The sequence below is a fragment of the Argiope bruennichi genome, chromosome 7 (assembly GCF_947563725.1).
Source record: "Argiope bruennichi chromosome 7, qqArgBrue1.1, whole genome shotgun sequence".
Taxonomy (NCBI): Eukaryota; Metazoa; Arthropoda; class Arachnida; order Araneae; family Araneidae; genus Argiope; species Argiope bruennichi.
In genome coordinates, this window is record NC_079157.1 from 100,042,420 (window position 1) to 100,054,905 (window position 12,486).

Sequence of the window (12,486 nt, forward strand, 5' to 3'; positions counted from 1 at the left end):
CCACTTTGCCCTCATTTTCTATAAAATCCGAAAGATTTCTTTTCAAATATATCGAAATTATTTTTGGTTATTTAATAATATTTATGTTTACTGCGTTCGCCTCTTTCGGGTTCAAATTTGGATACCTATTTTCGTCGTCCTTTTTTAATATCGGCTTGTTGAGTAGCCACCTTGCATTTCTCTTTGGAAGAAGAGAAGGATTTATGAGACATTTCAAGACTCTCAAAAATCGATAAACACTCAGAAGATTTGCTAGTTTCCATTTTGTTGTTCCTTGTATAAGGTTGAAGACTAATTTTGTAAATTATATTAAACGTTTGAATATATTCGAACTCTAAAGATAATACAAATTATTAATGTCCCATGTATTGCTGAATATTTTAAATATTCCTAAGTCTTCAGTACCAGCAGGTACCATTTTTAAAACCTGTTCACTATTGATGCTGGACTAAATGATAATGGGTAAGTTGTGTCTTTTTTTAATCGAGTTCATATGAATATAACTGCTGTTAAGAACCGAGATTTCAAATGTGTGGTACAATTTATATAATTATTGAGTAAACCATTACTAGGGCCATTTACTAGATGAATGAATTAATCAATTTGAAATGTGAAAATTCTTCATTAGCTTTATGGAATTTAATTGCTATCAAGTATAATATTATATTGTTTAAATTTTTGTTGAATTAGTTTCTGGAATCGGGAATTTCAACTGAAAATTCGACAATAATATTTTACTATGGGAAATTCGGGCTTTTCAGTTTTTTTTAAGGAATATTTCATTCAAAATGCTATCAAAAATGGAGAATGTTCGAGATTCATCTTATAAATAAGTGTACAAAAAATTTATAGAAAAGAAAATTTTAGAATTTTCTTTTTACAAAAAATAACACATATGAAAAAGTGCAAAACTTGACAGAATTCTTAGTTTTCATGAAAAGGAAGAAATCTGAATGGAAAGTAAATAAAAAAAATCATTCAAACTAGTTTTGTGTAGAACTGTTATTGAAGCTCATAAATCCTTCCAAATGACTACTTTTTATTAAAAAAAAATTTATTTTCATGACTTAGAATATGATTTAGATTTTTAAAAAAATGAGCATAATTCAGTTCATCATTTCTTCATTGTCTTAGTAGTTTTTCTTGTTTATTTACTTTTTAGTAAATAATTTCTATTCTTTTCAAAGTTAAAAAAAATCTATGGTGTCGCAGATAATAGTAATTTCACTTTTCAAAATTAATTTGCTTTGGCACATTATTGCCTCTCGTTCAATACAAGTTTAAAAAAGTGCACTGTAAAATCCTCCTGAATTTAGGTAAAGCGCATTTCAAGTCTTTTGAATTTCGAATACATCTGTTTTTTGAGCAAAATAAAAACTACTGTATGTCTTTCTCAAGATAAAATTAGCAATAATGATAGGTTCTTGTATCAGGGATTTGATATCCACCGGCATCCAAATGAATTTGCTTGTGTCAGCCTAGTATCAAATGGATTTAAAATTAGCAAGGCAACGTTTCCCTTAACTGTAAATAACATAGGTGATAATTATCTGTATTTCTACTATTAATAAAGATAAAAATTATTAGTAAGCAGAATTAGTATTACATAATATAAGCGTTGTTACTATTTTTTAAAACTAAATTTGAAAAAATGAAATACATTGAAAAAATTTAGTATCACTGAAAAAAAAATTGATTTCGTATAAAAATAAGTTTGTCGTATATTCCAGAATGGCTGAAGAATTTTTTTTTTCATTAGAAGTAAATTCGGGAATGAATTTAAATTTTAATTAAAAATGTAAAATTTTGTGGGGAAATGAATCTTTTTGTGAATGCCACTCCTCACTGAGTTACTATTAGCCAAATTTAATAGTTTTTATAGTTAAAAATTAATGTCTGCACGAAGAGCATTACGTTCAGTGCATAATGAGTGTCATTACACCTCGCAATATATGGAAAGCTTGCTGGCTTAATTGGAAAATTTCTTAAAAGATCAGCATAATATGAGATGTTAATTTTGACAGTCCCTGCCTCTAATAGCACGGAACTATTAATACGTTCTATGCAATAGGGATTAGAGGTGATAGATACTCGACTTGGCTGTGATGCTATGACTGGCGAGTAGAGGTTTCTTGAAATACATGATTTCAAAGAATATCAATATTTATAAATTTTTACCATTTACCGTTGTTAATACAAAGGTGTGGAAAAAAAGGAATACTGTGTAAAACTTATCGAAAAGTTTTGTTTAAAATATAAACCCATGATTTTTTGCATTTGCATTCTATAGTTGCTGTATTTTTTGATGGCACATTATGCAAAACCGTCAGAAAGCTCTAGTTTCGTGGCGTGGTTTTCTTAAAAAGCTTACAATTGAACAAATAGAAATCTCCATTTCATTACCATAACATTTTGTAAACGCTTTAAAAGCGGTGGGCGTAACCGATAAATATTGCGAAATAAAATTATGATTATATACCACAGCTTACTTGTTGTACATAATAGTATATAATATTTATCGCATAAAAAAGCTCACTGTGGTGACACAGAAAAACCCTGTTAAACAAGTAACGCTTTCAAAATGCTAAGAAGCCTTTTTAAATGTACATGAGCGAAAATATTTGTAGTAATGCCAATGAAAGTTATATTTCCTTCATTTTACGTAAAATGTTATTAAACGCATAGGACTGTAACATCTTTTTTAGGGCAAGATCATGTTTTCTGCCATGCAGTGACATGTTCATATATTTTAATATTCTATTGCCTTTTTAACACAGAAATTGCATTCTCATTTGGTTCAGCTTGGTCAGCTCTAGCCCTTGTATCAGAATGAATGAATAATTTTTCATTGTACATTTCCTATGTTATTGAAAAGCTAAATAAAGCAACTCAAGGATGAATTTTTACTATTGTAAACAGTGATTTGGTGGCCTAGATAAGACGGTGAAATTTCGCTTTGTCAAATGCAATTCACTCCAAATTTTATTCGTAATGAGAAATAATCGTTAAGCGAAGAATTTTCGATATGAATCAACATAAAATGTGATATGTCCCAATTCGAAAAAAATGGAAGAAAAAAATTATTTTTTGCAGTTTGTTTATAATTTGCGTAAATATTACAAATCACATTTTCTCTTGCAGCTCATCATTCCGCAAAAAAGTGTGAAGTAGAAGCGACACCTTCACTTTTATATATCCAACTCTCCTTATGTGATGAATTGCATATATCCATGTTATCGTCGCTGCCAAGTGTCGTCCTTTCGATTTCTTTTTAAAAATACAATACTGGATCGAAGCTGGTTTCGGAAAAGAACCCCATCTAAATCGCACCACACTGAACCAAGCCATTTTTAGATGGAAGAGGAAGATATTTTCTTTTGGATTTCCCACTCTGTCGCATTCGACTGACCAGGTATGTCTACAAAATTGTGGCATCTCACTCGCTTAGAGATTACATGCATCGAATATTCAGAAATTATAAATGTTTCTTCCCTATTATTTCAAAATACTAGAGGTTTAGATTTTGTTGCCTCCCAAGAATTTACAAATCGAGAAAATATAATTCCAATCAAGATACTTTTAAAAGAACACGAAAGGCAATTTGAATACGGAGCAATCGAATTCTTTCAGAAATGAATGAACCGCAAAGCAAGAGTAACTTGGCAATAATTGCAATTCCCTGAAGTTAAAAACGAAAATTAAATATTTTTCTGATACAATAATTATTATTAAAATCATTAAAGTGAATTTTCCAAAATCGCACAAAATATTGTTCAGTTTTATTCCAATACTTTTCGCTATTTTTTTCTTATTTAGCTATCAAATACCCTCTAAATATTGATTCTTCATAAAGGGCTAACATTTAAATCTCGGTATAGTTTCATTTGGGTATATTTCTAATTAATACTGAAAATTTCATCGAGCTTTTTTCCAATTCCTGTAGTTTCTACCTAATATTCAAATGTGATCTAGTTTTGCTGATTATTTGCTGTTATTCAAACTTTTGCCTCTGAATTGTGATATGGGAAATTGCGGATTGAATTATATAAATTAAATTTTTCAAATGGGGAAATTTACTGTCAAAGTAAGTCTTAATACTTAATCGAAAGGTGAATTTGGCTGTTGCGCCTAAAAATTTTATAGTTGATACTTGATATTAGGCCCTAAACAGAATTTTATCGAATCCAAGATGAATTGTTTTGTAAGAAAAGGAATAAAATGTTGGTATATATTTTAAAACTCCAAGCGTTAATACTATTAATTTCCTCCACTATAGAACTGAAGAATTTCAAATTTTCTATGTTTAGAGAAATGATTTAATGTTAAATGCTTAAGAACATTTCGAGAATTCAAGGTTAAAATATGTGTGTTGTAAACGAAACTTTTCTTCTGGATCGTAAAAATGTAAAAGCAAGTTGGAAAAGATTTTTTTTAGTTTTAAAAAAACTTTTACCGATTTTTTTTTTGGAAATGATTAATTTCTATGAGTGATAAGCCAATTTTTTTCTATTGAAATTCTGATTTCACTAACATTTCATAGGATATTAAATGGCATTACTTTGTAGTAGGTGTTATTGAGTATGAATGCAGTACTTTTCGTTAACTGGTATTTCGAATCCATAGTGCCTATTAATACTGCCGATCGTTATCTTCAACATTCTCTTGCTGTTCGAACTAATTCTTTCTCTTTAAATTTTCTTGTTTCTTTACTATTGTTTCACATTAAAATAAATTCCTTAAATTCCTTTTAGTTAGTAGTGGAAGTTCCCCCATTTATTTTGATATCATTCGTGTAGGCTTATATTAATGAAAGAAATCTAAATTGCATTAACATATTTGATATTTTTGAATTTTTATATACTACATTTAGTGCTATTTGGTTAGTATTATCCGCTTTCATTTCGTTAGGTTTTTCTTTATTCACTTAAATCATGAATTCTAAGACATGCTATTACTCGAAATTAGATGTTTTAAAATTTCAGTGGGTGTATTTTTATCGTTTTCCGCCTGAAAATTACTTCATTAGATTAACGTTAAAATTCAAAATGTTATTAGCTGAAATTTAAAAAAAATACTTTCAGTCTTGTATCCATCTAAATGCCACTAATATTTGAAATATTTTCAGTTCGTATATTTGAAAATGTAATTTAAAGAAACGCCAAGGAAAATGTTAATAGTGCTCCATGCTTTTAGTCAGATTCGTGCATCCAAACACGTATTTTTAAATTTAAGAATCGAATCATTCGTGCATTATCTTAAACATCAATTTAAAGTTTGATTTATTCATAATGTAATTGGATTGCAATGAATCGAATTTTTCTGAGTTCCGAGACATAATCGGGAATGGGCAGAGATCAGATTTGGACAAGCTGTATTGTACTTTGAGAGAAATCTAATATTAAAATTCTTAAATTGTCAGGGAAAGCAGTACGGAATATAGAAAATATTTTTATGGAATTTCGAAAGTGAATACTTTCTCATTCGCAAATGACAAATCCTGTTTTATTTACTATTTCCCTGCTTTAATAAATATGTCGCTCATCAAAACCATCAAAAAAAAAAAAAACCTGTGCTCGGTATTTTTTAAATTCTATTTTCGTGTTAATTTCAATGTAAAACGCAATGAGGGGTATTGTCGTAAGTTTGAAATGCATAATGCGAATGAGAAAATTGCCTAGTGCTGAAATTTTTCGCGTCTCATGTTATACGTAGATTAATGTACTTTCTTTCTGTATTGTATGTGAAGCCTAATCTCTGCAATGGTGCATTATGCAGTGAATGAAGTATGCAATGAATATAGCATAGTCGAATGTGGAAAGGGTCAATGGGAGATACGAAAGCGTAGTAAGTCATTTTGCCATCAGTCGGGGAATAGAAATGAACTCGTCCAGTTTTCGGATGATGTATGTAAAATTGAGTGTCGGAGATTTATGGAGTTATCAGAGTAATTATGCCTGTGAGGGTACGGGAATTGTAACCAGGACCAGGTGTCAGCAACACACGTACTGCTATGATAGAATCATGGAGTGGAGGAGTAGCTGAGGGCTTAGGTAGTGTATGAATTCTAGGTGTGTGTGTGTGTGTGTGTGTGTGTGTGTGAGGATTGCAATCAATTTCGAGGGTAGTGTTAGAAGAGAGTTGGGTAATGTGTGGGAATGTAATGTCGAGGGTGGTGTTGGAAGCGGCGTGGGTAATGAGTGTGGATTGTAATGTCGAGGGTGGTGTTGGAAGCGGCGTGGGTAATGTGTGTGATTGTGGATTGTAATGTCGAGGGTGGTGTTGGAAGCGGCGTGGGTAATGTGTGTGATTGTGGATTGTAATGTCGAAGGTGGTGTTGGAAGCGGCGTGGGTAATGTGTGTGATTGTGGATTGTAATGTCGAGGGTGGTGTTGGAAGCGGCGTGGGTAATGTGTGTTATTGTGGATTGTAATGTCGAGGGTGGTGTTGGAAGCGGCGTGGGTAATGAGTGTGATTGTGGATTGTAATGTCGAGGGTGGTGTTGGAAGCGGCGTGGGTAATGAGTGTGATTGTGGATTGTAATGTCGAGGGTGGTGTTGGAAGCGGCGTGGGTAATGAGTGTGATTGTGGATTGTAATGTCGAGGGTGGTGTTGGAAGCGGCGTGGGTAATGTGTGTGATTGTGGATTGTAATGTCGAGGGTGGTGTTGGAAGCGGCGTGGGTAATGTGTGTGATTGTGGATTGTAATGTCTAGGGTGGTGTTGGAAGCGGCGTGGGTAATGAGTGTGATTGTGGATTGTAATGTCGAGGGTGGTGTTGGAAGCGGCGTGGGTAATGTGTGTGATTGTGGATTGTAATGTCGAGGGTGGTGTTGGAAGCGGCGTGGGTAATGTGTGTGATTGTGGATTGTAATGTCTAGGGTGGTGTTGGAAGCGGTGTGGGTAATGTGTGTGTGTTAGGATTGTGAAAATGGAAAATGTTATATGAAAAAATGGTGCCGCAATTGTGTACTTCATAACAATAAATTACTTCATCTATGTCAGTATAGCTTAGTTTCATATTACGAACAATATATCTGCAGAAAGTTGAATAAATCGAAGTAGAAAAGTGATGCAAAAAAGGGCTTAATAGAATGCTTAGCTTTTTCTAAATGTTAAACCCAGTTCATTTCTGAAGGCCTTTGTTGATAGTTTAAAAAAAATCTTTAATTTGAATTCCACCAATCCAGCATTTATGGATTTTTTTTAATTGATACATGGCTGATTAATTATGCCGAGTTCCCAGTTTGTCTTGGAATATTCTGAAGTCAGAAGAAAGATTGAACAAAAAATTAACAGATAAATCTACTGAACTAATGAAATTTGCTTCATGACATTATTTCAGAAAATCTCTCATAATGAGAACTCGCAGCTCAAAACAACAAATGCAAATCATAAAGATTGTAACCAATAAATGTAGGAAATTGTTGGCGTTTAGTAGAATAGACACATGGCATTTTAATGCTTACTTTCTGAGGAGCATAAATAAATTAAATTCATATTTCGTTAAATTTGAAATTTGACAGACAGGAGTCCTTAAATATCAGGGTTTTTTTTTCCATAAAATTTCAAATGTTAGTAAAATTAAAATATTTATTTTATGGACGCTTTTAGAAAATCTGTAAATTTCTTCGAATAATATTCACTCATTCTCATTTAGGAGGACCGCTCAACTGGAATTAAGCCTAAGTCAATTTCAAAATTTCGAGTAAAAGTTGACTTTAATTGTCTTATAAATTTCAACTCGTAGTTTTTGCCATATAAAACAATGATAGCTCCTTTTCCATAAAGTTTAATTATGAAACATTTCATTCTTTTAACCATCCTTCTTTTTTCTTCTTCTTTCTCCGCTATTTGGTATCTCTCTCTGTATATGTATGTATATAATATGTAACATTATTTTGTTTGAAGCAGAATGCAAGTTTCACAAGCAATGAAGAGACTTTGTATTTTTGATTTCGTTTTATTCTCTCCAGGGATACAGACACGATTTATTTACAAGAAGGCGCGGCAAGATACAAAGGCAGTAGTAAGAAAAAAGGGACGAAACAAATGATCACTAGTCTTATTCAACATGGGACTTCCGGGCACGCGCCAATTCAATACACGTGGTGACCTTTGACAAGGGCTCCGAAGGGATTGCTTTCACTTGATACTTGGATTGATTGCGCAGTAAATTTTATACAGCTTCATACGTGGAAGGAGATCAGGAAATAAGAGCATATTTCACTATGGGCTAAAGTAAGATAAGGTATTGGAAATTAATTTGGTTAAATTAAGAGTTTAAAATATCATATATATTATTCTTCGAATTGATGTAAAATTTTGCATCCCATAAAAAATTAGTTTTGATTGATTCTTGCATTATCGATCAACCCTAAACTGATAAGATATTTCTGAAGTTGAAGGAATGTAATTTCTTCTGAATAAAGTATACTAGCTCAGCTTATTGGAACTTCATTTTCTCCCAGAATTTAGAAACAATTTAGTTCGCTCCATATCACAACAAAAAGAAAGTTTGAATAACCTCATATATCGAATGCAGTGGGGGGGGGGGAAGGATTTCAATAACTTTCAATGAAAATAAGTAATTGGCTAGAGAATCAATAGAAAAACTTGGGAAACTGAGTTTTAGAGATAAAAATAAAATAAAAACTTTAAATGTAGCTATTCTAAACTTATTTAAACAAATTTCGTATTGTACTTCTTTGTACTTAGATATGTAAAAAAAATTTCTTCTTTTCGTAGAACTTTTAAAAAATATGAAATAATGTTTCAAGATAAAGACGTTTCTTTGAGATCAACTTTGCTTATTGTAAACAAAAAAAAAAATTTGATCACTTTCCTGCAATTCACCTTCGAAAATTTAAAAACGATAATTTTTACTTTCTGAATTCAATTACAATTATGTTCTGAACTTTTGTAGGATCATCTGCGCTGAAATTCAAAGTATCTTACACCAGAATAATATCCATATCTATTTAAAAACATTAATCGCTAATAATTAGTTGCTGCTAAACTATTTTTAAACTATTTGAAATTTTCTAAGATAAATTAAAATATACACGCTTGATGGAAGCTTAGATAGAATGAGGGAGACACATTATTAATCTCTGGATATTCAATACACGTATCTTCTAAACGATGCGAGTGCCACAATTATATGGATTTTACCTGGTACAGGCTAATATGATAGAGGCAAGAACCATTGCGATTGCTTTCTTGTGCCTTTTCTACAAATGTACCAAATGAATTAATGTTAAGTTGGCATGTTCAATGTTAAAAATGATTGGAACAGTAGATTTTGTATGTAAACTGTTTGACTAAAACCACATAGTTTCTGTTGGATTCATTCAATTTTTTTTAATCATTTGAGTGAAATGGAAAGTCACAGAAATCATTAAAGAAGCAGATTATCCTAAGCAGACATTACTTTTAATGGGAACAATTGCGCAACGTCATTCCCCATAAGAAGAGGGACTGCATTTACAGCTATTGGCAAATAGTACGGAGAGCAGCTGTCCAGATGGCCTGAAAGCATTTTACTGTTTCACACAAAGTAATATCGGTAAGTTATGCTATTTATGATAATTGTTATATCGGAATGAAGATTAAATAAAATCATTTGATTTATTCAAATGGTAAATGGAACTATAAAAATGTACTCATTTTATTTCATTATTTATTCATAGGCTGGATGACACTTAATAGATACCAGTTTGCATGATAAAGGTATGCCACCAAACACCGTATTTTCTCAGTTTCATACACGTGCCAACTGTTTATATCACTGTTGCTGGAAGCGAGGCAGTATTCGCTTAAGGTACGTCCATGTATCTAAAGGCACAGTAAGTACTCGAATTTTATTAATGAAACTGATAAATGATATGGCATTTGGAAGCTAATTTGTTCATCTAGAAAGCAAGTTTTTGGAGGATACAAAAAAGATGCGAAAGATAATTATTTAGAAGAATTTATCAAAATATTTCATTCAGATTCCTCCCAGTATAATAACTACAAGAATTATAATATGAAATACGTGTCATGCCATGAGACAAATTTCTGTAGTTGCATTTCCAAGCGATTACTTGCCTGAGAAGGGAGTCTGCTTGGAATGGTCATCTATATGTCATCGTCGCTAGAAAAATATTACTTGACCGGGAACCATGTCAGATAATCGGTTCCATAACCTATGGAAGGGTAAAAAAATATTTTTAGATGATTTTGTATTGTTTCTGTAGAGGCCAAAGTGAAACTTTCTTTCTGGAATGACCAAACGTAACACTATTAAGTAAAAAAAAATATTTTTTTTTTTGATTTGTCGTAACAGTAAATGTTTTTTATTGTTAAGATCATCAAATTCTTCTTTAAGCATCTAATTAAGAAATTTTAAAAAATTAAAATTGATTTGTTCTTAAATGAAATTTCATATTTTATCTCAATGCATATTGTGGTTCTTTTTTTCTAGAAGAGCATTCTAACGAAGAAAATTCGTTTTCGTATAAACCTTATAATATCAAGTATAATCAATTGAGATTGAAGAGTAATTAATAAACTGGATGCATCATTTATTTTCTCTAAATAAATACGCTATCTCTCGAAAAAAAATTAGAATTCTTTTTTAGAACGAATGAAATGAAATGGTTAGATGAAATGTTTTACTGGTGTATTTCAAATACGAAAAGATTTAGTTTTAAAGGAAAAAATGACCTGATGAAATTTCTGAAAAAAAAAATCTTAGTTAAGAAACGGTTTATTTCATTCTATAAATAAAATCTTAAGCAAATTCTTTTCACGATTTTGAATTACCGGTGTAGATTGGAAGAGCAAAATTGTAATTGCATATACTCCTGCATTTCACGGTATTATTGATGGATGGTTTCATATATGTTGATTTAAATTATTTTTCTCAGATATTGACATGTTTTGACCAAATGACCGTGTCTCAACAGGAAATACATGGAACTGCTCAACAGGAAATACAGAGGATGTCTGGATGCCCAGGAAAGAACAGTACTGAAGTGATTTCGGTAAGTGGTGCAAATTAAGATAATTGTCGAATCGAAATGAAGATTGTATCCAATCATTTGACTCGACTGTCAAATAACTAAAAGTGTACCTTTTCATTTTGTTGGTTATATTAATAGGTTTGACAATTTACCGATTCCTCTGTTCTGAAAAAAAACTCCATTAGCACTAGGTATCACACAACTTTTTCGATTCCATACTCACTCCCTCAATACACATTAATTGTGCTTAATTCATGGAAAACATTCTCTTAAGATGACATTCAAAGACATGCTAAGTTCCTGAATCATAACAGAAATTTCAAAGATCTGACATTCGAGAATCATTTTATTTGAGACTTTCAAGAGAGATGCTGCATGGCCAGAAACCTTTTCAATCCTACTCTGTAAGAAATAAGTAAAAATTGTTTCCATGTAATTTTGTTTCGTGTCTTCTTTCATTAATTCCTTTTTAGAATGAAAAACATATTGCAGTTAATATTTAAAATGTTATCGTAGTAATCGGTACATACGGATATCAGTAAGGTCATTTTCATGTATGTATAAACCAGAAAATGTCATCTACAAACCTGCGAAAGAAATATTTTTCAAGCGAAACTCTAGACCATGTTTTTTTGTCCTATGGACGAATGCGTCTGCTTCGAGAGCATAAGAGGGTTTGGTGAACGTTTTTGAGGACTTGGCAAAAATAACCTACTGTATTCAGAAATGTAACCAATGACTGCGGTTATTGTATGATTGTTCGAGCATTCATTATTCGCGTCACTTCTAATCCTCAGAGAATAAAAAGTTTCGAAAAACTCAAGAACGAAATATTTATTTAGCTAATGATTTAAATGCAATTTTAAAACAGTAAATTTCAAAAAGCGAAAAGGTAAGTAAGGCGAAGTGTTAGCAAATCTACATTTAAAAATTTTTATTTTCTCTTCTATGAATAACGAAATTGAAAGCAAATTCTTTTATCGAACAACTGAATAATTGATTTAAAGAGCAAAATTAAGTCGTTTCTACTCCAGATATTCTTGATATTTTCAGATGTGTATTAATTCAGATATTTAATCTTTCCAGATATTGACATACTTTCACCGAAATGATCGCAGTACAATGGATGGCATCCGGAATTTTTAGCAAGCGCATATTGGAACTCGGAGCCTTTAAAATGAAATATTGCATGAAGATCCAACAGATGCAGTTTGTAAAATTGTAAATATTAGACCAAACCTAAAATGCACATTTGGTACCAAAATATTGTCAATGATCTGCATAGTTGAAATGCGAGTACATATGGGGTTAACATTACTTGAGGATATCAATACATCTCTAAAATGTTTTATTCTTCCATTTTTAAGGTTTTGAATAATTTGTTTCAACCAATGCAGTAATTCATTTCGAACTTGGAAAAGGTTGAAGTGCATGAAATGTACATCGTTCAAAGCCTGTTTGGCATATGAATCAATATTTCT